Genomic DNA, 22,111 nt, shown 5'->3' with positions numbered 1-22,111 from the left:
AGTCTGTCATTCGACAAATATTGGTGTCTACTGGGTGCCAGGCCCTGTTCAAGGATATTGGACAAAACATCCCTACTCCCTTTCCTCACAGAGTGTGCAGACAAGTAGGTAAGACAGACAACCATCACTCCAATTAGTATATTATTGCAAATCATGGAAGCACAATGAAGGAAAAGGACGGAATGGAATGGTATAAGAGAATATAACTGTGGCCCCTAACTTAGACTGAGGAGTCTCTCAGGAAAGCAAAAAAGAAAAGCTAGCAATGAAAAGCCTGACCCAGGAGTGACCCAACCTGGAGGCAGCTCGGCTGGAGAGATGTGAACAGGTTCCGGATGTTTTGGGGGAAGAGTGGTGGACTGGTTGTGGAAGGAGACGGAGAGGGATGGCAAGGAGACTCCCAGCTTCTGACATAAGCAAAGCAAATGGTGTTGCTGAGGAGAGCAGATATGGAGGAGCTCATGTGAGGGAAGGTCAGGGGTTGACGCCTCCAACGCTCTCCTCAGTTGGAGCTACAGGGTCTCGGGTGCAGGGATCTGTTCTCCTCCCTGCCCCGGGCCACCACCCAATCTTGGAAGGAACTGGGGAGGGCAGGGGTCACTCCTCTCAGCTCCCCTGTGCATCCCCCCTCCCTGGGCCCGAGCTTCGCTCCCAGCTCCTTCCTCCGCCACAGCACCCTCTGGCGGCCCAGCTCCTCCCACCGTCTACACACCAATCTCTACTGCAGTCTGGGTGTCCACAGCAGCTGCCTTTCACCTGGAACTCTTGCCACCAATTGGTTTCTCTCAGGGCCCCAGGCCTGCCCTGAGAGGGACAGGAGGGGTGCCCAGGAGCCTGTCCCAAGCTTTCCAGAGCAAGGACCCCATGCTCAGGACGGGGCTGGAGTCTCAGCATGAGGGGCTGTGCATGGGAATGGGCTGGATTCAGAGCTGGGGGCCTAGTGCAGTTTGCAGGACAAGAGTGTGACTGGAAATCCAGGGAAGAGCCAGATGGATGGGGGCAGGAGCAGAGCCCAAGCAGAATGGAAAGCAAGGGTAGGCTTCAAGGCAGAGAGCCCCTTTGGGAGGGTCCCTGGGCAGATTCCCCCAGGTAGTAGGGTGCAAGCCCGGGGCCCTTTATGGTCTGCCTGCAAAGGAGCTCAGGGCTAACTCAGGAAGAAGTTTCCTGAGAATGCTGAGAAGCTGGGCCCGTTCTCCATTACACAGAAGAGGCACCACACCCCAAACCCAGCAAGCCTCACCACCAAGGACCACCCAGTTTGAGCTCTGTACCCTAAACGAGCTCATCCTGCCAGGCATTTGGCGCTGTGTGGCCCTGACCATATCTCTCAGGTCCAGCCAGTCCACAGGCCCAGTCCTGACCCATTACTCCCCAACGCTCTGCTCGGGGCCAACCCAGGCCCCTGGTGAGCTTGTGCTGGTCTTTTCTATGTCCCATAACCTGACTCTCAAACCAGTCTGAGCCTCAGGTATGCACTCTTTCTCCATGTGGGTTGAGGGCCCCAGTCTGAAAGGCTAAATGGAGGGCCCCCTGGAATTCAGGCCTCTCTGGGAAAGCTGAAGAGTCAATGAGACCACCCCACCAGGGATCTGTGCACAAAGAAGAAATAGGGCCCCCTGTGGGTTAGGGACCCCAGCCTAATGGAAGAGGAAGTGTGGGTGATAAATTTTTCAGAAAGGTTCGTGGGGGTCAGGGTAATTCTGGCCGTGCCCCAGGAAGAAGAGTTAGCTGGAGTAGAATCTTCATGACAATCTCTGTAAGGTGGGGTGAGCAGAAGCCAGCCCTGCTTCATGGCCTATGTTCCACGCTTCCACTGTGACAAACACAGGCCTCAGCATAAATGTCACCTCCCTCAGGAGGGCCTCCAGGCACCCCCGACTAGTAAGTTCCCCCAGCCATATATTCTCACAGGGCCCCGTGCTTCCCTCTCTCAGCGTTTATCAACGTTCTAGTAATTGCCTCTTGACTTACCTGTTTTCCCCCGCTGGACGTCACCACCATGGGCTCGGAGACCACGTCTGTCTCGTTCACCTGCAACACTGCCTGGTGCAGAACCTGGCACGTTGTGGTGCAAGCGTAGGCACTTTCCCCATTTCAATCCCATTTCAGTAAGGGACTCAGTTCCTTCCTCAGGGAAGATGCGTCACTGGCCACTGCCCTCTGGTGCCAGAGACCTCCTCAAGGAGCTGGTCGGGACTCAGAAGAGGCTGCAGTTTCCTAAAAGCAGAAAAATGCTGCATTCGTGTGCCAATCCCCCATCAATTGGCCTAGTTCAGGAAAAACTGGTGTGCACACTTGAACATCCTAAGAGAAGGATCCCAAGGTCAGGGCCACATCTGTCCTATCACAGGTTAAAAACGTTTGGACTAAGGTGTTGCAGATGGATACATTTTAAAGTAAAACTTCTCACAGAAGCAACAACATTTCTTCAGCTTTACGGAAGCTGTCAGATGCCCCTACAATATTCATTGTCTTTTCTCCAGACTTAAATCATTTCCTCAGCCACGGGGACATCAGTTAAGAATCTGATGTACAGCTATCAGAGAGAATAACAGACACTTGCTGCTCCAACCTTGACTCCTAAAATAAGATAATAATTCTTTTGACACCTCAGAGAATATACCATCAGTTGGTCAAAAATGGATGAAGTCATCCCACTATATTTCCAGGAGCTGGTGGGGGCTGATATTTAAGCACATTTGTTTTAAAGAATTGCAGAGGGGGGAAGAAAGAAGATTGCTAATTCTTAAACCCAGAAAAGTCGTGGATTTACTGCTTGACCGCAGGCAAAAACCACATTAATTTTATTTCAAATATATGTATCCAAGCTAAGAGAGGTTGTCGTGAAAGGTTTAAATCTTAAATCAAATGTTCTTTCCAATAAGGTCATTGGTGACAGGCTGAAATGTTGCAAGGGATGTATTACATGATGGATGTTTGTCATTTATTCAAAGAAAAATGCTACAGTGAGCCTAAAGGGTTATTTCCCAAACCACACCATATTCTCCAGAGGCGAAGCTGCCAAGTGATGAAATCCACGTTGCTCCCCTCCCTCCTCTTGCCACATTAATTACTCCTGCACTTGGCAAGGACAAGCATCCTGCAGGCGCCCTGCTGTCTCCCCGGGTTGCCCGGCTAAGGAACTTAGAGCAGCATATTTGAGCGAACGCTCTCCAGTAGATCACCAAACCCCAGAAAGGGGAGAAGGAGAGGAGCCCCATGCAGCCCTAGAGGTCTGGAGGCTTCCTCAGCATGATGTGTATGGGCATTTCTAGATGTTTGTATTTGGGGACAAACAAGGTAACCAAGGATACCCTCAGCCAGAGGTGGATGAGGATTCCAATCCCACCAGTTGGTACAAGAGCCATCATTGGGGCATTAAGTAAGAAGACCACTGCTGCATCCCCAGCGTCTACAACAGTGACCATCAGACATGTGCAGAATCCCTGAATGATTTAAGGTTCCACAGAGCAGAGTTCAAAAACACTGGGGAATTTGCATTGGCGTGGGTGTAGGCAAGGTCAAAGACTGAGCCACCCTTCCTAGCTGGGGGACCATGGATAAAGGGGGTAACAAAGTAAACCACGTCCCCCTAGAGCCCCCCCAAGTCCTCCCAGAATCCCCTTTTACCCCAAAGACTGAGGGTATCTTCACTGACAAGGAGCTATAATAATCAACTAGCAACAGTGGTTGCAATAAGCAGAATATCAGATAGATAGATAGATGATAGACAGATAGATGGATGATAGATATAGATAGATCGGATGGATAGATAGAGAGATGATAGAGCTTTACAGTGTGCAAAGCATTTTCAACATGTGTTATCTCACGCCCCCTCCTGACAACCTCACCTGGGAGGGAGGGAGCACAGGGGTCTCTCTCTATGTTACAGACAAGAAGCTGAAGCTCAGGCAGATGAAACAACTGGTACAAAACCACAAAGTAAAGGAGACGCGCCAGGACTAAGACTGGCAGTTTCTGTCTCTAACTCCAGTGTCCTCTCCCCTACAAGGTGTGGCCTCCTCGCCCAGCACACCCAGGAGAAGTACCTGTCAGTCAGCATACATATGGGTCCATCACCACACACAGTCCATTCCGAGAGGCCCGAAGTCAGCCTGCGATCCCGGGAAAAATGGCTGACATGTTTCATGATTACTCTGGGCTGAGCTGTATGAGGGAGGGAACAAATAAATTGGTTCCCGAATAATGCCCAAACCCATTTCTTGAGTACTGCAAACAAGGATTCATGGATGTCCATAGAAATGGCCATTATCATGGTGATACTGTGGCTCTGGGCTCCTTGGGTCAACTATCTTCCACAACGTTGGATTTTCTGCTCCGAAACTACATGGAAAAGTCCTTATAAAAAGATAATTCCCTCTACTCGTTGTAAATTGCCAGTATGAATGAGTCATCTTTGATATCATACTCAAATGGCATTTCGTATTGAAAAGCTATTTGTAATTCACAAGCCTTCCTGGACTGGTAACTTCAAGCTATATTAGCAAAGCACAAAATCTGGAATGTCAAATGGCAGCCCGCCTCTCTCCTCCACACACATTGAGAAAGCACTCTCTCTCCTTAAGTCTTTCCAGATCACTGGATTCCAAGGGAGGCACCCTCGGTTTCTGGCAGTCTTGTAAGTGATCAGCCTTGACTAGGCTTTGGGGCACTCATGCTTCTCTCCCAGAAGACCCCATGTGCCTATCCTTCCCTGCCAGGAGGGACCTTAAAGATGATCTTATCTAACAACCTCATTTTACAGATGAGAAAACTGAGGACAAAAGAGTTGAAGCCCCTTGCCCAGAGAGAAGCAGCAATTTAAGGTATGAGCTTGGACACGGATAAAGAGAGATCCCGGATAAACCAAAGCAGTGGGTGTTGTTTCTAACTGACTGTGCAATCACATATTCAACAGAGGGTGAGCATAGCTCCTTTGTACTGCCAAGCTAAGCTCTGTGCCTTATATGATCCTTACATCCATAGAACAGAAGATGTACATTATTAGCCCTATTCTATAGACGAGGAAGCTGAGGCTGAGTTGTCTAAGGTCACACGACTCATAAGAAGCAGAGCCAGAATCCAAACATAGTTTTGCCTGGCTCCAAAGTGCATGCTCATTCTCCTTCCTCAACCTGGGGAGTCTACAGGGGCGCTCAGTTGGGTTGGTCTGGAACCCGGAGCTCACCTGGATTTTGGAACTACAGTTCCAGGTAGGCTCCTGAGCGTGTGGCCCTTGCTCTTGCAGCGAAGAACTCTTTCTGCCTAGCTGTCAGTGGAGCCCGCAGCAGTTCGATGCTTACTGCCCACCTGAAGACACCGGGGCCCTTCTCCTAACCACTGCCCAGAAGATGCCTTTTATGAGCCGAGTAGCTGGGAATCCCCACCTTTAACCTGTCACCACCATGCTTAAGCCCCAGATGCACACCTTCTCCTCCTCTGGCACTAGGAAGCCAGCTGACTTCAAAGTCTTCTGTCAGGAGGAGTCGAAAACCTCCTGGACCAAGATCTAGGGCAAGGTCCAGGAGGGACGTGCGACTCAGAACACTGTAATTCAGATTGCCCGCTAAAACCTGCCTCACACTGCACGGACGCCCTCCAGACCAGGCAGCCGGCCTCCCCCGAGCCCTGGCTGCACGCTTCAGGAGTCTGCTCACTCAGAGGAACGGCAGACTGCCTCTGGATGCGGGTGGGAAAAGGAAAGCAATTGATTTTGTTTGGGAGAATTTTATGTTAGTCCTTTTTATTATCTCAGGAAGGGTCATGAAATCCTCTAAAGCAAAATCAATTACAGCCATGCTCCAGGAGGCCAGAGCAGCCCTTTGGCTTACGAGCCACAGGCAGGTCTCCAGATGAGAAGCCCCAGCCTTTGAGTAGCTGCTGGTCCTCTCCCTGCTGGCTTGGGTCCATGTCACCCTCTGCCCTCCATAGAGCTCTTTCATCAGATGGCCTTGCTCCAAGACCCTCAGTAGTTGGTGGGACTGGGGAAGGACACCTGGTCCAGGCTAGACCAATCCATTCCCTCTCCTAGAAATTAGGAAGTGGATCCAGAACCTCTGAATGCGGCAGGAACAGAAGGGATATTAAGCTGTCATTTAGGGAGAGGGCATCTTCTGCCACATGCTCCAAAAAGCAGAAAAAAACCCATCTGAGCAGAGAAAGAAGCAACTGATGGGTGGAAAGAAGTAGAGACAAAAGACAGAGTTCTGGCAAGTCTTCAGACCCTGGTACCAGACCCTCTGACTGGGCTTGACTTCTGGAAGGAACTCAGGCGGATTGGTAATCCCTTTTTTCTCCATTAAACTGGCTCAAGCTGCTTTGAGTACTTTGTCACCAAATTTGAGAAGTAATTATTTTTCTTCAGTTTGTTTGGTAAATTTAAGAAAAATACCCCACAAACTTGTTATTTTCATTAAGAAACAATATGTTATATGAAATATCCAGAATAGGTTAATCCATAGAGACAGAAAGCAGATTGGTGGTTGCCAAGGACCGCCCAGGGGTGGGGAGGCGGGAGGTGGGGAGCATGGTTAATGGAGTGACAGCTTTAATAGTTAAGGGGTTTTCTTTCAGGGTGACGAAAATGTTTTAGAACTTGATATAGGTGCTGGTTGCACAACATTGGGAATGTACTAGATACCACTGAATTGTACATTTTCAGATGATTAATTTTATGTTACATAAATTTCATCTCAATTTTCTAAAAAAAAGAAACCATATGTTATACCTACGAATAAAAGGAAGTCTCATTAAAGATGCAGAATTTACCAACTTAACTTGCTGAAGTATCTCATTCATTTGTTCATTTGTCCATCAATTCAACAAACATGTATTAAGCATTGACTCTGTGCCAAGTGCTATGCTGAGGGCACTGTGGTGAGTGAGACAGACACAGTCCTTGCCTGGGAGAGCTAGCAGTAGACAATTCACGAGCTGTGGCATTAAAGTACTGCAGGAGGGGCTCATTGTTTTTGTCCTCCAGCACCCTACTCCTCCCTTTCTTCCAGCAGTAGAACTCCCCTTTCCAACAGGGAATGCCTTCTCTGTGAGACAGAAAGGAGGCCGATTCCACCCACTCTTTCCAAAAGGTCAACCAGGAAACCCCATCCTCCTGGCCACAATGATTGGTTCAGGAATAGCCATGAGACCACAGACAAGCCCATCAGAGTCTCCCTGGAACTTTTCTGCCATTGCTATCCCGAAAGACCCTGTCTTTCCGCTGGTGTTGCTAAGCCACTGGTAGGATGCAAGTATGGAATGCTGATGGCCATCTTGCCGTCAGTGGAGATAACAGGTCCAAGAAACTGAGAGAAGGAGAGAGAGACACAGAGCCTTAAAATTAGCTGCCGCACTGATGTTTCCAGTAACTGAGCCAAGAAATTCTCTTCATTTTTTGGCTTAAGCTACTTTGGGTTGTGTTCCATCACTTTTATTTAAGATTCTGTCTTTGCAAGGAGGCCAAGTGCTGTGATGGGTAAGTACCAGGTACCATGGAGCTCCTAGCAGAAGCATCTCTTAGAAAATCACAGGTTATGGAAGGTACTTTGTCCTGTAATTTCCGTGTATATTCAAGATTTCAATGCTGATTATTGAACATTTATGCTCAAACTGCTGTTGCTGTACATTGCTACATTATGATGTCTAAAGCGTTGTATGGCCATTGATGCTTGGAAAACACTACACGACAACATACTGTCTCTAAGCCCTTGAAGAATAGTCTATAAGGGAGATACTCCTGGGTCCTCTATGTTTCTAGAGCCCTGAGAGAATAGCAGGCTGAAGCCACACAATGGTTCTGGCAGTGCAGGGGGAACCCTCAGTCACTGGCAGCTCAGAAGAGTCCAAATTGATCATGAACATCTGGCATCCTGCATCGCATACTTCATCCCAGCAAGACTCAGTCTGGTTCCCTAGCAACCTAGCTCCCTTCCTGTCCACTCCCCCAGAACTGCAGTCCATTCTTCCTCGTAGGCTAGTGGGTTCGTTCTCTGATGGTCTGATTCTCAAAGTCTCAGAGAAACTACCTCTTCCCTGCCTCAACTGCCCTCCACGAAGGGAATTCTCACTGTTCAGCTCATGTGACATTTACATGCAGCTTTCACAGTTTACCTTTCTCATCTTTCTTCGTCAGATGCTTACTGCCACCCCATGAGGTAAGAGTTATTCTCCCCATTTTACAGAAGAGAAAACTGAGGCTCAGAGGGTCTGAGTAACTTGCCTAAGGTCACATTGCTAGCAAATAAAGGATCTATGTTAGGACAGTTAAAGAAGATATCACCCCATCACAACAGACTGCATTCCACATGAATACTCATAGGCCAAACACTCTCCTCCCCAGGTTTCTGGACTTTTCCAGGTCATCTACTTTCAGTCTCACTGAAACTTTGTGCCACCTGCTGTTTTAACTGGCACAGGCCTTGAACCTACTTTACCATCCTGGGTGGGGTTTCCACATGCTGCCCACATTCTCAGGGACATCTAGTCTCCTTCTGTTTTCCTTCTCACATGTGAACATCTCAGGAGGTCACAGGGTCACAGGCATAGGACAATGGTTGAAAAGCACAGAATCCAGGAGGCCTTTTGACAAGCAGAAGGATCAGGCAGCCCCAGACAGTTACAGCTAATATACAAGTTGACAACAGCAATACACACAACAATTCAGGGTGTGGCTGACATTTCCAAAACTACCGCAGGCTTTGCAGCAAAGAGAACTTGACCCCAGCAGGACTCTCCCTGACTCGCTGGGACAGGCTGAGGGGTATGTTCCACCAAGGCTGTGAGGTCTCTTGGAGAAACCAGAAGCAAAGCACTTTCTCCGGAAGAAGGCAGCACTGAGTAAGCAGAGATATTGTGCAAACTTGTTCAATTCAATTTAAAATTCCAAGGAAAACTCCGGGAGACATTCTGTCACGCTGTCAGCAGCAGCAGTTGCCTGTGACAGGGCTGGTCATTCTGAGCCAATTTGCCAACCCCAGGTAACAAAAGTCGATCTGTGCATGGGAATACATGCTTATGTGCATGCGTGCATCTGTGTATGTGTAGTTTGATGATTGTGGCATATAAACCAATCTTTTTGTAGGTCCAAAGCAGAGAAGAATTGGCAACTTCACTTGGTTCGAACTACTGTCTTGAAAAATGGAAAATCCCATATTCATTGATGATTTATTCACAACCCTCCTCTGAAGACTTGCTTTTCAAAATCAACAAGCAACCCAAAAGAACGATTTGGTTTTTATTTGACAAGCGGGCCTGAGAGAGGCAGGCCTTGCTCCCAATTACACTGGTACCTGGCAGCTAGGCAGGAGGGCAGACAGCTGGCCGTCCCAGTGCATCATCTGCTGGACTCAAATCAGACCCTTCCGTGTTCGCCTCTGAACCCCTGTTTGCCTCATCTGCTGGCGAGATTATCCTGTTCTCTGCCTCTGTCTCCTCGCATGGACTCCACCCACACTCTGCTTCGAAGTGTGAAGTCTTCCCGGCCTCGAGCCCAGCCGGCGACTCCATCCCTGGCTTCTCAGCCTGGAAACATCTTTCCCTGGCTTCTCTCTCCCTCCACCTCCCTTGCTCCCTTGCTAGGCCCCACTCAGTGCCAGCACACCACAGGATGGCTCTTGCAAATGTTTTTAAACGTCTAGGAAATGTATGACAATGAAAATGCTTGTCATTTTTATCCAGATCTGTTCCCCTAGAGATGTGGGCAGTCTTGAGAAAACCTCCAAAAGGCAACAAGATGCTTTCAGGCAGAAGAGGCTCAGGGAGAAGCCGGGAGCCTTGCAACTTTGTTGAGGACCCAGGGAAAGAGAGACCTGGGAGGTGGCAGCCCAACAAGGGCCAGAGTCACCAGAAGAAAGCGGCTGCCAAGGGGAGCGAGCCCTGCAAAGGCACCTAGAAGAGTCTGCAGGTCCGATTTGCCCCAGGAGGGCTTTTTCAGGGGAAACACCCTGAAGCAACACGCCCGAGGCTGGCAATGCAGCCCTGGGTTTAGACGTGGCTGCTGGCTGTCTTGCAGGAGGAAGGCAGAAGTTGAGAAGAGGAAAAGGAGGCGGACAGAGGGGGTCAGGAGGCTAATTTGACTGGTTTTAGGGTCCCAACTATGATAGGGGCTTATACAACTCCTCCCTTCTTACAAAGCAGGCGGTTTCACCAATTCAAGGCTCTGGAGCTTGGTAGAGTTCTGTAAAATGTGCAATACTTGGGACATATTTATACTAAAATATGATTTGCTGTTTATCTGAAATTCAAATTTAACTGGGCATCTTGTATTTTATCTGGCAACCTGGGGAGGGTGGGGACGCTCCCAGAAGGGATACAGAACCAACTGCCCAGCCTGTGCTGCTGTGATGGCATCTCCCCCACCCCACACTTCTTCCCAGAGGCTAAACCCACTACTCTCAGCACAGATGAGGGACATGCTCACACTTCCAGGGGAACATCAAGAAGGTCTCAGGATGCACACCCAAGAGAGAAATGTCAGCTCCCCTCCCAGGCCCCCGCCTCCATGCCCCCAGCTCCTCAGCTCCCCAGCTTCAGGCTGGGCTCTGCCCCAGCTCACAGACTAAAGGTCTGAGCATCAGTGATTTCAGTAGCTTCCCACACCTCCCCATATTGCCAGGAGGTATTGGATACAGACTCAGAGTCGCATTTCTGGTCCCTACAGCAGCCTCTTTTAAGAACAACTGTTTCTTTTCATCGTGACTATGCAAACAATAGATGTGAATGATTATATAAATGATCCACTGTAAAAACAATGGAAAATAGAGACAATTGTAAAGGAAAGAACATGACACAATGCTGTTCTGCAGTCTTTTTGAATGCCTCTATGAACTTCTTTTTAGGTAACTGGTATCATACTGAATGTTTGGAGGTTTTTCTTGCTTTTTTCACTCAAGCTGTTTTTTCCTTTGACGTCATCCTATTCAACTGAACTTTAGTCAATAAATATTTACCAAATGCCTTTTATCGGCCCCGCACTGTGCACAGCACAGTAAAGAAGCCTGACAGAGTCTCTGCCCCGCGAGGCTGATGGTCAGGGTGGGAGCCAGACACTGAACCAGGGAGATAAGAAGAGGATGAAACAGTCTCCCACAAGGTCTGCAGTATAATTCAGTTGTGCATTTTGCTTTTGAGGAAATGTGTTCTTAAAAATGCAGAGAGAATATTCTAAAGCATTATATTTAAAGTAAATATTTTGTATATGACTCTAAGTGGTATAACATTTAAATGAAAATAGCTAATGTCTGATTGTATTTTATTCTTGCCTTACATGAGTCCTGGGCCTCCTGGGATTACTACTTAATAAAGCACTCTGACAACTGTGGGGCCAAAATTCATCCTTCGACAGCATGATTTTTAGTGGCAGCATGGAATTCCTTTGTGTAAATAGACCATAAGCCCTTTATCTCTTATTGCTAAATATTTAAGTTGATTCTAAATATTTACTTTTATGAGAACAGAGAAATGAACATCTTCCTGCACAAATTTGTATGCAAATCTAATTATTTCTTTGGGATAAACTCTATAGTCCAGCTATTTCAATAATGAGCCTTGGGGCAGGGACTGGCTAATTACACACAAAATCCACGTCTTCGTCCTCCTGGGCACACACAGGACCACATCTCCTAGCCTCCTTGTAGTTAGGCGTGGCCATGCAACTCATTTCTGGCCAATGGAATAGAGGTGGGAGCGACGTCTCCACCCTTGCTGGGCCTGGCCCTTAAAACCTCTCATGCATGCTCTTCCATGCTCTTTCCTTTTCTTCTAAGAGTGCTCATAAGTCACGTGTTGAAAATGGCAGAGCCACAAGCTAGAAGGAGCCTGGGTCCCCAAATCACCACTTGGAGAAGAGCTGCCTGCTTGCTGGTCAGGATCACCCAGCTCAAACATTACACGAGCAGGAAATGAACTTCTGTTGTCCTAAGTCACCAGCATTTGAAGTTGCATCTGTTACAGCAGCTAGCAAATAACTGACACAGGAGTCCTGCCCCTGCTTCCACGCCTGAGTCCAGTCCCTATTGGGCATCTCAAGGGGTAGAAATGCAGTGGCCCCCACTCCAACGTTCCCTCCCCAGTCACCTGTGCTCTTCCCCAGTGTCATCACAGGGACCAGGACCCAGTCTTGTTCTTGGCAGTCTTCCTCCCTAGGGATTGGCCCCAAAGCTGGGCCTCCATTGAAGCTGCCCTTCCCAGCCACTCACCTGGAAAGACCCCTGTGAAGGCTGCCAGCTTCCTGTTCTGGGACTTGTCTTGTAGCCTCTGCACCCGGAAGGCCAGCACCGATTTCTTTCTGTGGAGCAGAAAGAATCTACATTATCACAGGATAAATAAGCACACAGATTAGCAACAACTCATTCTTCAGGCTTGGTGGTGCACATCCCAAGCCCGGAAACCTCTATGTCATTTTGTCTCTATGTCTCTTTCATTAGAAAGCAAAGTGGATGATGCAGCCCTGTTCTGGGGAGAGCTGTGGGGTACAGCGCCAGAAGGCATCTGAATACGACGGCCCGGCTGCCTGGGGTTTGGGTGAGCAGGGGATGTGGGCTTTACTATCTCTCTCTAAAAGCCCCTTCCTCCCACTGTGTACCAGGAGGCATCTCTGCAGTCAGGAGACAGGCACTCAAGTCTTTCTTCAAGGAGGCTGCAAGCCAGTCCATCGTTGTGCTGTGACTGCCATCTAGTGGCAGAGGAAGTGTGAGGCCGTAAAGCATCCCAACCACCATCAGTGTCCTAGGAGCACCAGACGATGACGGTCAAGATCAAAGTGGCTTCCTCCGACTGCCTCTCAAAGCCCTTCCCTTTGCCTGACCAAAAACAAACAAACCCCTGTTTCCCGTCTAGCCTCTTGCAAACCGTATGCTTTGGGGATTCTCTGCGACTAGCTCTTTTAATTTACTTCATTGTTATAAAAATGGTACATGCGCATCATTTAAAAATTAAAACACTACTGAAGACTTTGAAGAAGACAGTCACAAATCACCCCAAATCCAGCCACTCAGAAATAGCCAGCGTTAGTATTCGGGGCCAGTTACCACGGGCGTGTCTCGGTGCCATTCACAAGCAGAGAAGCTGTGTGGCTTCTAGGGGTTCCGGGTTTGGGCTCTGGGGCCCGACTGCAGGCAATCCTGGCTGGCTCTGCCACTTCCTAATATACGACCGTGGGCAAATTACTCGACATCTGCATATCTCATTTTCTCTTCTTAAAAACAGAGACAATAGTGGCATCTCTCTCACAGTGAGAGACTCAACTCTGAAAGACTCGGGACAGTGAGGGAAAAGCTTCACATGTTAGCCATTATTATGATGGATGGAGGAACAGGCAGATAGCAAGATATAATTTTAGGAGAAGATATGTAACCATGCATGTTACTTTTTACATTAAAAAGAAACCAGTATGGGCGGTGAGAAGAACAGGGATAGTGAACCCATCATTGGAGAGAAAAGGAGCTGAATCCTCCTGGGTCCACAGGTGCATCTCCTGGCTGGTTCTTAACCCCCTGCTGCCAGCATGCCCCCAGGGATGCTGCCCCTAGCAGTAGCAGTTCCCACTCAGGAGGAATAAGAGTGCTAATAACCAACCAGGGAGAAGCAGAATTAGGAGAAAAAGCCCATCCTGCTGCTGGCACAAATCTCTGCGTCCCCTAAGGGCAGATGCTGGTTCTCACATCCTGTCGTCCCAGCTCCTCTTTCTGAGCCTGGCTTGACATGGATGCCCACTCACATGGACTAAAGGAATAAGTGACTGGCAGGTGGGCCTGGAAGGCCAGGCCTGGAAAGCCACTCCCTGGAGATGCCCCACACTGTGAAGTCACTGGCAGAATTCCTGCTTCCTTTCGACAGACTAGCTCTTACCCAATGCCTGCAGAAAATATCCTAGACGCACCTGTCATTTCATTCTCTGGGTTAGATATTATTATCGCCACTTTGCAGTTAGGTAAACTGAGGGTCAGGAAGACAAAGAAACTAATCCAGGGGCTCATAGCTAGGAAGTAGCTGACCTGGGGTTTAACTCCAGGATCCACACTTCTGACCCCCAAGCTCTTTCGACTGACCCTGTGCTTAGAGCAAAGGGAAAGTAATAATGAACCCATTTTCCTGTTATTTCCAAAGAACTTCAAGGATTTTCCATATCCAGGCACCACCCACATTCAGTCTAGCCAAGGAACCCCAGGGGCAATTTGAAGTTTGCTTTTTAATCCTTACATCCTTTAACAAGCACCAAAGAGAATAAAATCTTGGCCATCTAGAATCCTTATGAAACTGGGGAGAGGGGATGGGTTGGTTAGTTGGTTGGTTAGTTCATTTCAAAGAGGTAACCCTAGCTTCTTCAAAGAGTCGTGTTAAGAAATAGGCATCACAGATCACCCAGGAAACCGTGACGGCTGCAGGAGCGACCCTCTCTCTCAGGTCTCTTCTCTACAATCTAGTGCCTCCACAGCCACTGTCTTAGTTCTGGCTGATATAACAAACCACCACGGCCTGGGGGGCTTATAAACAACAGAAATTTCTTCCTCATGGTTCTGGAGGTTGAAAGTCTGAGATCAGGGTGTCCGCATGGTTGGTTCTGACGAGAACCCACGGCCGCATTCATAGCCTTCTTCTTGCTGTGTTCTCACGTCACTGAAGGGGTGAGGCGGCTTGCTGGGGTCTCTCTCATAAGAACACTAATCCCATTCACGAGGGCTTTGCCCGAAGGCCCCAGCTCCAAATACCATCACCTGGGGATTAGCTTTCAACATGTAAATCTGAGGGAGATGCAGATATTCAGTCTGTAGCAGCCACCAAAGTGACTGAATTTTCTCCAAAACAGAGCCAACCTTGCTGCTTTCTTACTTAAAACCCTTCCCTGGCCCCCTGTCACTAAAGAGTGAAGCCTAAGATGCCTTGCGTGACGTACGAGGGCCCACACTCTCTGGCCTTAGCCACCCCAGTCTGCACCCCCTTCTCTGAATAAGCTCATGCCTTCAGTCAAGCTGTTCCCTCTACTTGGAAATCCTTCTCCATTTTTTACATCAAGAAATCCTTGAGAAACACCAAAGCCCAACAAAAAAGCAAACAAAATCGTTACCCCTGGAAAGCTCTCTGACATCCCTCCGACAAAATTCATCCCTCCCTCCTTTGCGTTCAACTGAAGCAACTGGCCTTGCCTGGGTCTCCTTCATGGGCACCCAGTAGGTGCTCAGCAAGTATTTGTTGACTGTCAGAGCAGATGCAGGATAACCAGAGTGATGTGAGACAAAGGATCAGGGAATAACGCTCTGGTAGAGAGTCTATCAGTGCCCATGCAGTGCTCCATCCAGGGGCTTCGAAGCCGCTGAGGACGATGAAAGAATTCAAGGCTCATTCCTGTCATTGTGAAACGCATCTCACGTACCCCACCTCCTCAGCACCCTCACCCACTTCCCGGTGCCTGACTGCCATGCTGGCCTCCTCCCAGCCCCAAGTGGAACCTGCCCTGGCTCTGACCACCCCGAACCCAGAAGCAGGAAGCTGGATCCATTCCCACTCTGATCTGTGGGTGAGATGACCAAGTGATGCGGAGCTGACCGACAGGGCCAGCATGTTTTCCAGCTCCCCAGCTCCCCCCTCAGAATGTGAAGAGTGGACCCAGAGCTTCCAAAGGGAGGGAGGCCCTGAGAACAGTCACAGGGATGGAAGGAAAGCTCCTAGTGGGGTCTTTTCTCCCTTAACTCTGGGATCTGCCACCTAGGAATGGAGCATGACAGCCTATGTCCAATCCCCCTTGGGGGCCCTTTGAAGAAGGAAGCTGGCAGCCTGGAGTGTGCTGTCAACAATGGCCAGCCTTAGGTCAGAGCCCCAGGGGGCTGAGGGCATCGACACTGCCCCTTGTCCAGGATAGGGGCACATACCCTGGGACCAATATTCCCCTTCCATCCTCGCCTCTCCTCCTCCAATGAGTGGAAGGCTACGTCCATGATGAGGCTCTGGGAGGGGAGAGCACAGCATTCCTAGAAATGTGTCCCAGGATCCCCCGAGCCCACAGATTCGCCACACCTGGGTAGTCCTGACAGGATCCCTAGGTCTCTTTGTGTCCTAGTTTGGCTTTGTACAGATATTGGAATTGGAGCCTGAAAACCTGGGTTCAAGACCCAGTCCCAGTCCAACCACTTCCTAGCCACGTGACCTTGTGGAAGGCACTCCCCACCTTGAGGCCTCAGGCTGCTCAGGAGCATGAGAGGATAAACTAAGAGCTACCTCCATGGCCTATCCCAACTCTAACCCTACAGTCCTCAGTGGTGACCATAGAGGGGGAAAAGAGAGGAGGAGTTATGCATGAGGCTCCCACTCAACTTCGCTCATCCCCAGATGTAGCAAATGAATGTCTGACTGGCTGTGTTACCCCATCTACCCAAAATGTGCCTGCACCTTGATTAAGAAAGGAGACTCCTGATCTTCATCTTGACTTCATATAAGAAAGACGTCAGCAAAATGACCCGTGAAGGTCAGGGAAGACTCAAAGACCATCTGGGCAATCCCCACGCTTTACAGGCAAGGGAGATAAAGTCCTGGGGGGTGGAAGCAGAGCTGAGATTGAAGCCCAGGACTCCAGGGGGTGACTGGTCCAGGTTTCTGGACCATCCTATCCTTCTCAGAAGCCACTGAGACCAAAATGGCACTAGAGGCGCTAGTGTGATGTGCGTTGAATATGAATGCAGAAATTATTAATTCTAGAAATCCAGCTGCATTAGAGCTCAATTATTTGCATGATCTCAGCAATGGCAGTTTCATATATTTGGAGTTAATTAAACAATTTTTCCATCTTATAAGAAAGTTGGCATAATGCACTGGTTCATTCCATGCATCTAAAGAAAGCTATGGACTTTGCCCCCAAAATACAAACACCCAATTCTGAAACAATTCCAAAGGGTTCCCAAAACCAATGAAACCTACAGATAATCCACCAGGTGTTCTTGGTCCCCAGATTAAGAACTCCCAGAGAAGAAAGACCTCAGAATTTTTAGCTAAAAGTCCAAGGTTCAAATCTTGGCTCTACCATTCACTAGTTCTATGACCTTGGGCCATTTCCCAAATCTCTGAGCCTCCATTTCCTCATCTGTGAAATGAGATAACACCTCCTACCTCACAGGGTAGTTCTAGGATTAAAAGAGATGGGAAGTCTCATAACATAGGGTTTGTGGTCAGCGATAAGTCATAGAGACTGAGTATTGTCTTTGTGCCAGGCTCTGTCCTATGTACTTTCCCTGCACTGTCTCAGCACCCCTAGAAGACACGTCCTGTTATTATCCTCGTTCCACAGATGAGGAAGCTGAGATGCAGAGACGTTAGAAATTTGCCCAAGCCGACATAGCTCCTAAAGAGCCATTGCAAGGCCAGGTAGTGGGCTCCAGAGGCCCTGTTCTCAACCACTGCATCATATTGTCTCATTGAATGACAATTCAATTTACTCCAGAAGTGTGGTTTAAAAAAAAAATTAAGAGCAGATAAGAGAGAAGAAGAATAGAAAAGAACAGACGGATCACATGAGGAATGAGTTGACCCAACGACTCTTTTCAAACCTGCCCATTTTGCCCTTTTCTTGGGACAGAGGCAGACCAGCAGGGTCCTGAGCCCTGGGCAGCAGAGGGCCCTTGCGGTCAGCGTCACCCAGGTTCCGGAGACTTGCGCTATGAAGACACGTTTACAGGTGCAGGCACCGTCCTAGATGCTTTCCATAAATCATCCTGTTCAATTGTCATTATCCCTGTGAGATAGAAACTACTGTTCAGCTCCATTTTATAGATGAGGAGACTGAGACACAGGTTAAAAAGCTACCCCAAGACCACAGCCTAGAGGGAGGCAGAGCTGGGCAGAAACCTCAGATTGGCCTGAAGCCAAAGCTTTTAACTGCTGCTCTAAACTACCTCCCACTACAGGGCCCCAGAGACAGTTTAACATGACGGTCAAATCCAGGTCAAAGTCCGGAGAGCTTGTTAGGGACGGAAGTCAAACAAACACAACCCATACACTGCCCACTGGAGCGGACCCCACCCAGTGTGAACTGCTTGGGTGTGGTGGGCTCATCAGAGAAGCCGTCCAATGGCGGGAGGAGGGAAGTGAGTTGGAGAGTAAAGGGCTGGTGGATGAGGGAGGGGATACTTTAAAAGAGGAAGTCAGGGGTTTGAACTCCAGCTAGGAAAGAACAGCATTCTGAGTTCCAGGGCCCCTGGGAAAACTCACACCCCCATCAGCCTGCAGCTCAGCACCCCATGGTCTTGCGTAAACACTAGCAGGGCACAGGGACAGCCCCTCACCCCATCCCCTCCAGGCAGGTGAACTAGACCTCATTCCTTGGCTCTGAATCCAGCCGCGGGATTAGCAGCAGCAAGTCAGTGGGGTGAGACAGAGACTTTCCAAAGGAAGTCGTACAGGGCAAGGGAAAAGCCGACGCCCGCTTCTACATGGGTGTTCTTATGTCCCTCATCTTGCTTCACAGTAGTGTTTCCTAACCTTGGCCACACAATGGAATTACCTGAGGAGCTTTTACAAAATACCAACACTCTCTAGGGATGGCCCCTGGAGATTGGTACGTCAAAAATTCACCAGGGGTCCGAAACTGCAGCCAGGATGGAGAATCCACACTTGGTTCATCACCCTCCATGTTGATACCGACCCTGGTATCAGTTTCCCCACATTAAACCCAGCATATATGGGGTTAAAACCAAAACACTCATTCCCTGCTTACTCTCTGGCTTCCTGCCTCCAGAATCCCCTATCCTCCATGGAAACAGACACCATCAAGGACAAGCACCTGGACCATCTCCTCCCCACAAAGAGATACGGCTGGTGGGAAAGCTGCTGACCAGCAAGGTCACGAGCTCCCTCCTCTCTGCAAGTGTCTCAAGGCCAAAGACAGGCTGGTGGGAAAGCTCTGACCAGCAAGGTCACGAGCTCCCTCCTCTCTGCAAGTGTCTCAAGGCCAAAGACAGGCTGGTGGGAAAGCTCTGACCAGCAAGGCCATACGCTCCCCCTCCCCTACCTAAAGCCCCAAATAAAAACCCTCCCTTTTAGCTTTTCGGGGAGTTTGGGATTTCAGCGTTAGCTGCCCTCTCTCCTTGCTCAGCGCTGTGCAAAAATAAAGTTCCTACTTTCTTCCACCACCCCCGGTGTCAGAGATTGGCTCGCTGCGCAACGGGTGAGCGAACTCACTTCAGGTTCGGTAACAATGTCTCGTCTAGGACGGCCTCTTAAAGCCCCACGAATCAAAATGTGGTCCGTGGAAACTCAGCATCAACATGGCCTGGGAGCTTGCTAAAAATGCAGAAACACAGCTCCCACCCGAGACCTCTTGAATATGAATCTGCATTTTAACAAGATCCCTGGATGGTACATGTTCACAGTAGAGAGCGAGAACCAGCTGTTTAGACCTTGGCGCTTATACTCATCCACCCACCACTTCCCATCTGGACAGCCAGCAGCTCTTCAACTCACCACCTCCCTCAGCCCAAGACGGGAACCAAGACGTAATGCAGGAGTTCCCTAGTTTTTGCATGCCTCAGAAGCATCTGGGCAGCTCACTAAAAATGCAGTTTCCCTGTGCCCAGGTGTGTGTAACAAGCACCCCCTGCCCCAGGTGCTTCTGATCCAGGTGACCCAGAGGCTGTGAGTAGAAATGCCCTGTTATAGTAAGGAACATGTGGGCATCAGAACCGGGTGAGTTACACCCCGAATTCTGACTCTGCTACTTGCCGTATATATGAATTTATAGGAGTCACGAAATTCTCTGAGCCTGTTTTCTCATCTATAAAAATCAGGATCTCACTTATAGTGATGTTATGTATTAAATTGTCTTCCCCTACCAAAAAAAAAAAAAATCAAAGTCCTAACCCCCACTACCAGAAAATGTGACCTTATTTGGTAACAGAGTCATTGCAGGTGTAATTAGTTAAAAATGGGGTCATACTGGAGGAGAATAGACCCTTAATCCAAAATGTCTGGTGTCTTTATCAGGAAACACCCAGACACATGAGGGAAGAAGGCCATGCGGGAAAGGAGGCAGGGATTGGAGTGAGGCATCTGCAAGCCGAGGAACGCCGATTGCCACAAACCACGAGAAGGTAGGAAGAGGCAAGGAAGGGGTCTCTCCTAAGCTTTCAGAGGGATCTTGGCCCTGGGGCACCCTGATTTCTACTGTCTTAAGCCACCCAGTTTGTGGTGTTCTGTTATGGCAGCCCTGAAAGAGGACTACAAATCAGGTTCAAGGATTAAGACGCTAAAGTGTAAGAGTCTCTACAGATAGGAAATATAGAGAAAGGAGGGCTCCCATCTCCTGGACCCCAATTTCTGATCTCCTGGTCCTTTGTCAGCACTCAAACACAACACAGCGTTACAGCTGCCCATTCGTTCAGGGAGCTTAGGGTCCAGCGTGAAGTAGCAGGGAAAATTCTTTGCAGGGTGACACAGGAAGAAACTCAAAGCATTTGTTCCGTGAGCAACCACACAACAGCTCTCAAACCAGAGTAAGGTGATCAAAACCTAACTCTGCCTGTGCAGAGACGATGACAGTAATGATAGCCCTGCACGGCCACAGCAACTGTCAGTGGCCCAGAAGGAAGCCTGCCCCCAGCGCGGCCCGCTCGCCTCCTACCCGCAGTGCCAAAGGAAGACACAAAGGCTGGATCAAAGAGCTAGTCAGACTTGGAAAATAATTTCAGAAAAGTCATAAAATCTTAAAAGGAACTTTGAGTGATGCCAACTGGATGGGGTAAAAGAGAAAAGAGATGCAAGGGCAAGTCTATTTGAATATGAAAAGCAAAGAATTGCTCTTAGAGGGCATGAAGAATCCTAAGACATCCATGCCAGAAGGGGACTCAAAATTCCCTCCCTGTCTGCACCCCAACATTCACTGCAGCATTGCGCACAAGAGCCAAGATGTGGAAACAACCTAAGTGTCTGTCAATGGATGAATGGCTAAAGAAGATGTGGTGTATACATACATACATATATATACACAAAGGAGTATGACTCAGCCATGAGAAAGAAGGAAATCCTGGCATTTACAGCAACGTGGACAGACCTTGAGGGCATTATGTTAAGTGAAATAAGCCAGAGAGAGAAAGACAAATACTGTATGATCTCACTTACATGTGGAAGTGATATCTAACCTGAAGCAAGTTTGCTCACCCATTGAGCACCTGTTGACACCGGGTGTGGTGGAAGAAAGCGGGAATTTTATTATTGCACAGAACTGAGCAAGGAGAAAGGGCAGCTAACACTGAAATCCCAAACTCCCTGAAAACCTAAAAGGAAGAGTTTTTACTTGGGGTTTTAGAGAGAGGAGGAGGAGCATATGGCCTTGCTGGTCAGCAGCTTTCCCACCAGCCTGTAGCTCCTTGTGGGGAGAAGATAACAAATCCAGGTAGTAATCCTTGGCCATTTGTCTCCAGGGAGGATAGTGGATTCTGGAGCCAGGAAGCCAGGGAGTAAGCAGGGAATGAGTGCTTTTGTTTTAACCCCACATATCCTGGGTTTAATGTAGGGAAACCAGTATCAGGGCTGGTACCAGAATCTAAAAAAGCTGAACTCAAAGAAACAGAGAGTAGAATGGTGATTACCAGGGCCTGGGAGGTTGGGGAGATGAGAGTGCAAACTTCCAGTTATAAGAGGAGTAAGTTCTGGGGATCTAATGTACAGCATGGTGATTATAGTTAATAATACTGTATTATATATTGGAAAGGTGCTAAGAGAGTAAATCTTAAATGTTCTCACCATAAAAAAGAAATGGTAGCTATGTGATGTGGTGGAGGCGTTAGCTGACTCTACAGTGGCGAGCATTTTGCAATATATAAGTGTATCAGATCAGCATGTTGAACACCTTAAACTCACACAGTGTTATATGTCAATTATATGCAAATAAAGCCAGAAAAAAATTTTGAAAAAAACAAACCATCTCCCATCCCTGTTGCCGAGAAGTCAGTGAGCTCACCCTAAATCATTTTATAGGTAGGGAGCCAGGAGGAGCTGCTGAATCTTGTAACAGACCTGGGACCCAAGACTTCTGACCCGCAGCCCGCAGCTTGTCCCACCACACTAGGATTCCTGGGAAGTGCGTCATTCACTGGTCTCTATAAGATTATCAAGTCCCAGCTGGGTTGATGGG

General features: G+C 48.6%; 1 long non-coding RNA gene across 1 annotated transcript in view; it reads right to left on the bottom strand.

Moving 5' to 3' along the window:
* LOC106782833 (uncharacterized) overlaps positions 1–22,111 on the bottom strand; it is a 112,486-nt gene that overhangs the window by 59,497 nt on the left and 30,878 nt on the right. Inside the window, exons 2-3 of the long non-coding RNA XR_011422972.1 lie at positions 12,195–12,283; positions 1,972–2,217 (exon numbers count right to left, since the gene is read on the bottom strand). This is a non-coding gene — a long non-coding RNA (uncharacterized lncRNA). The remainder of the gene's footprint in view (positions 1–1,971; positions 2,218–12,194; positions 12,284–22,111) is intronic.

The sequence above is a fragment of the Equus caballus genome, chromosome 11, assembly GCF_041296265.1.
Source record: "Equus caballus isolate H_3958 breed thoroughbred chromosome 11, TB-T2T, whole genome shotgun sequence".
Classification (NCBI taxonomy): Eukaryota; Metazoa; Chordata; class Mammalia; order Perissodactyla; family Equidae; genus Equus; species Equus caballus.
This window is presented reverse-complemented; position numbering and strand designations above follow the sequence as displayed.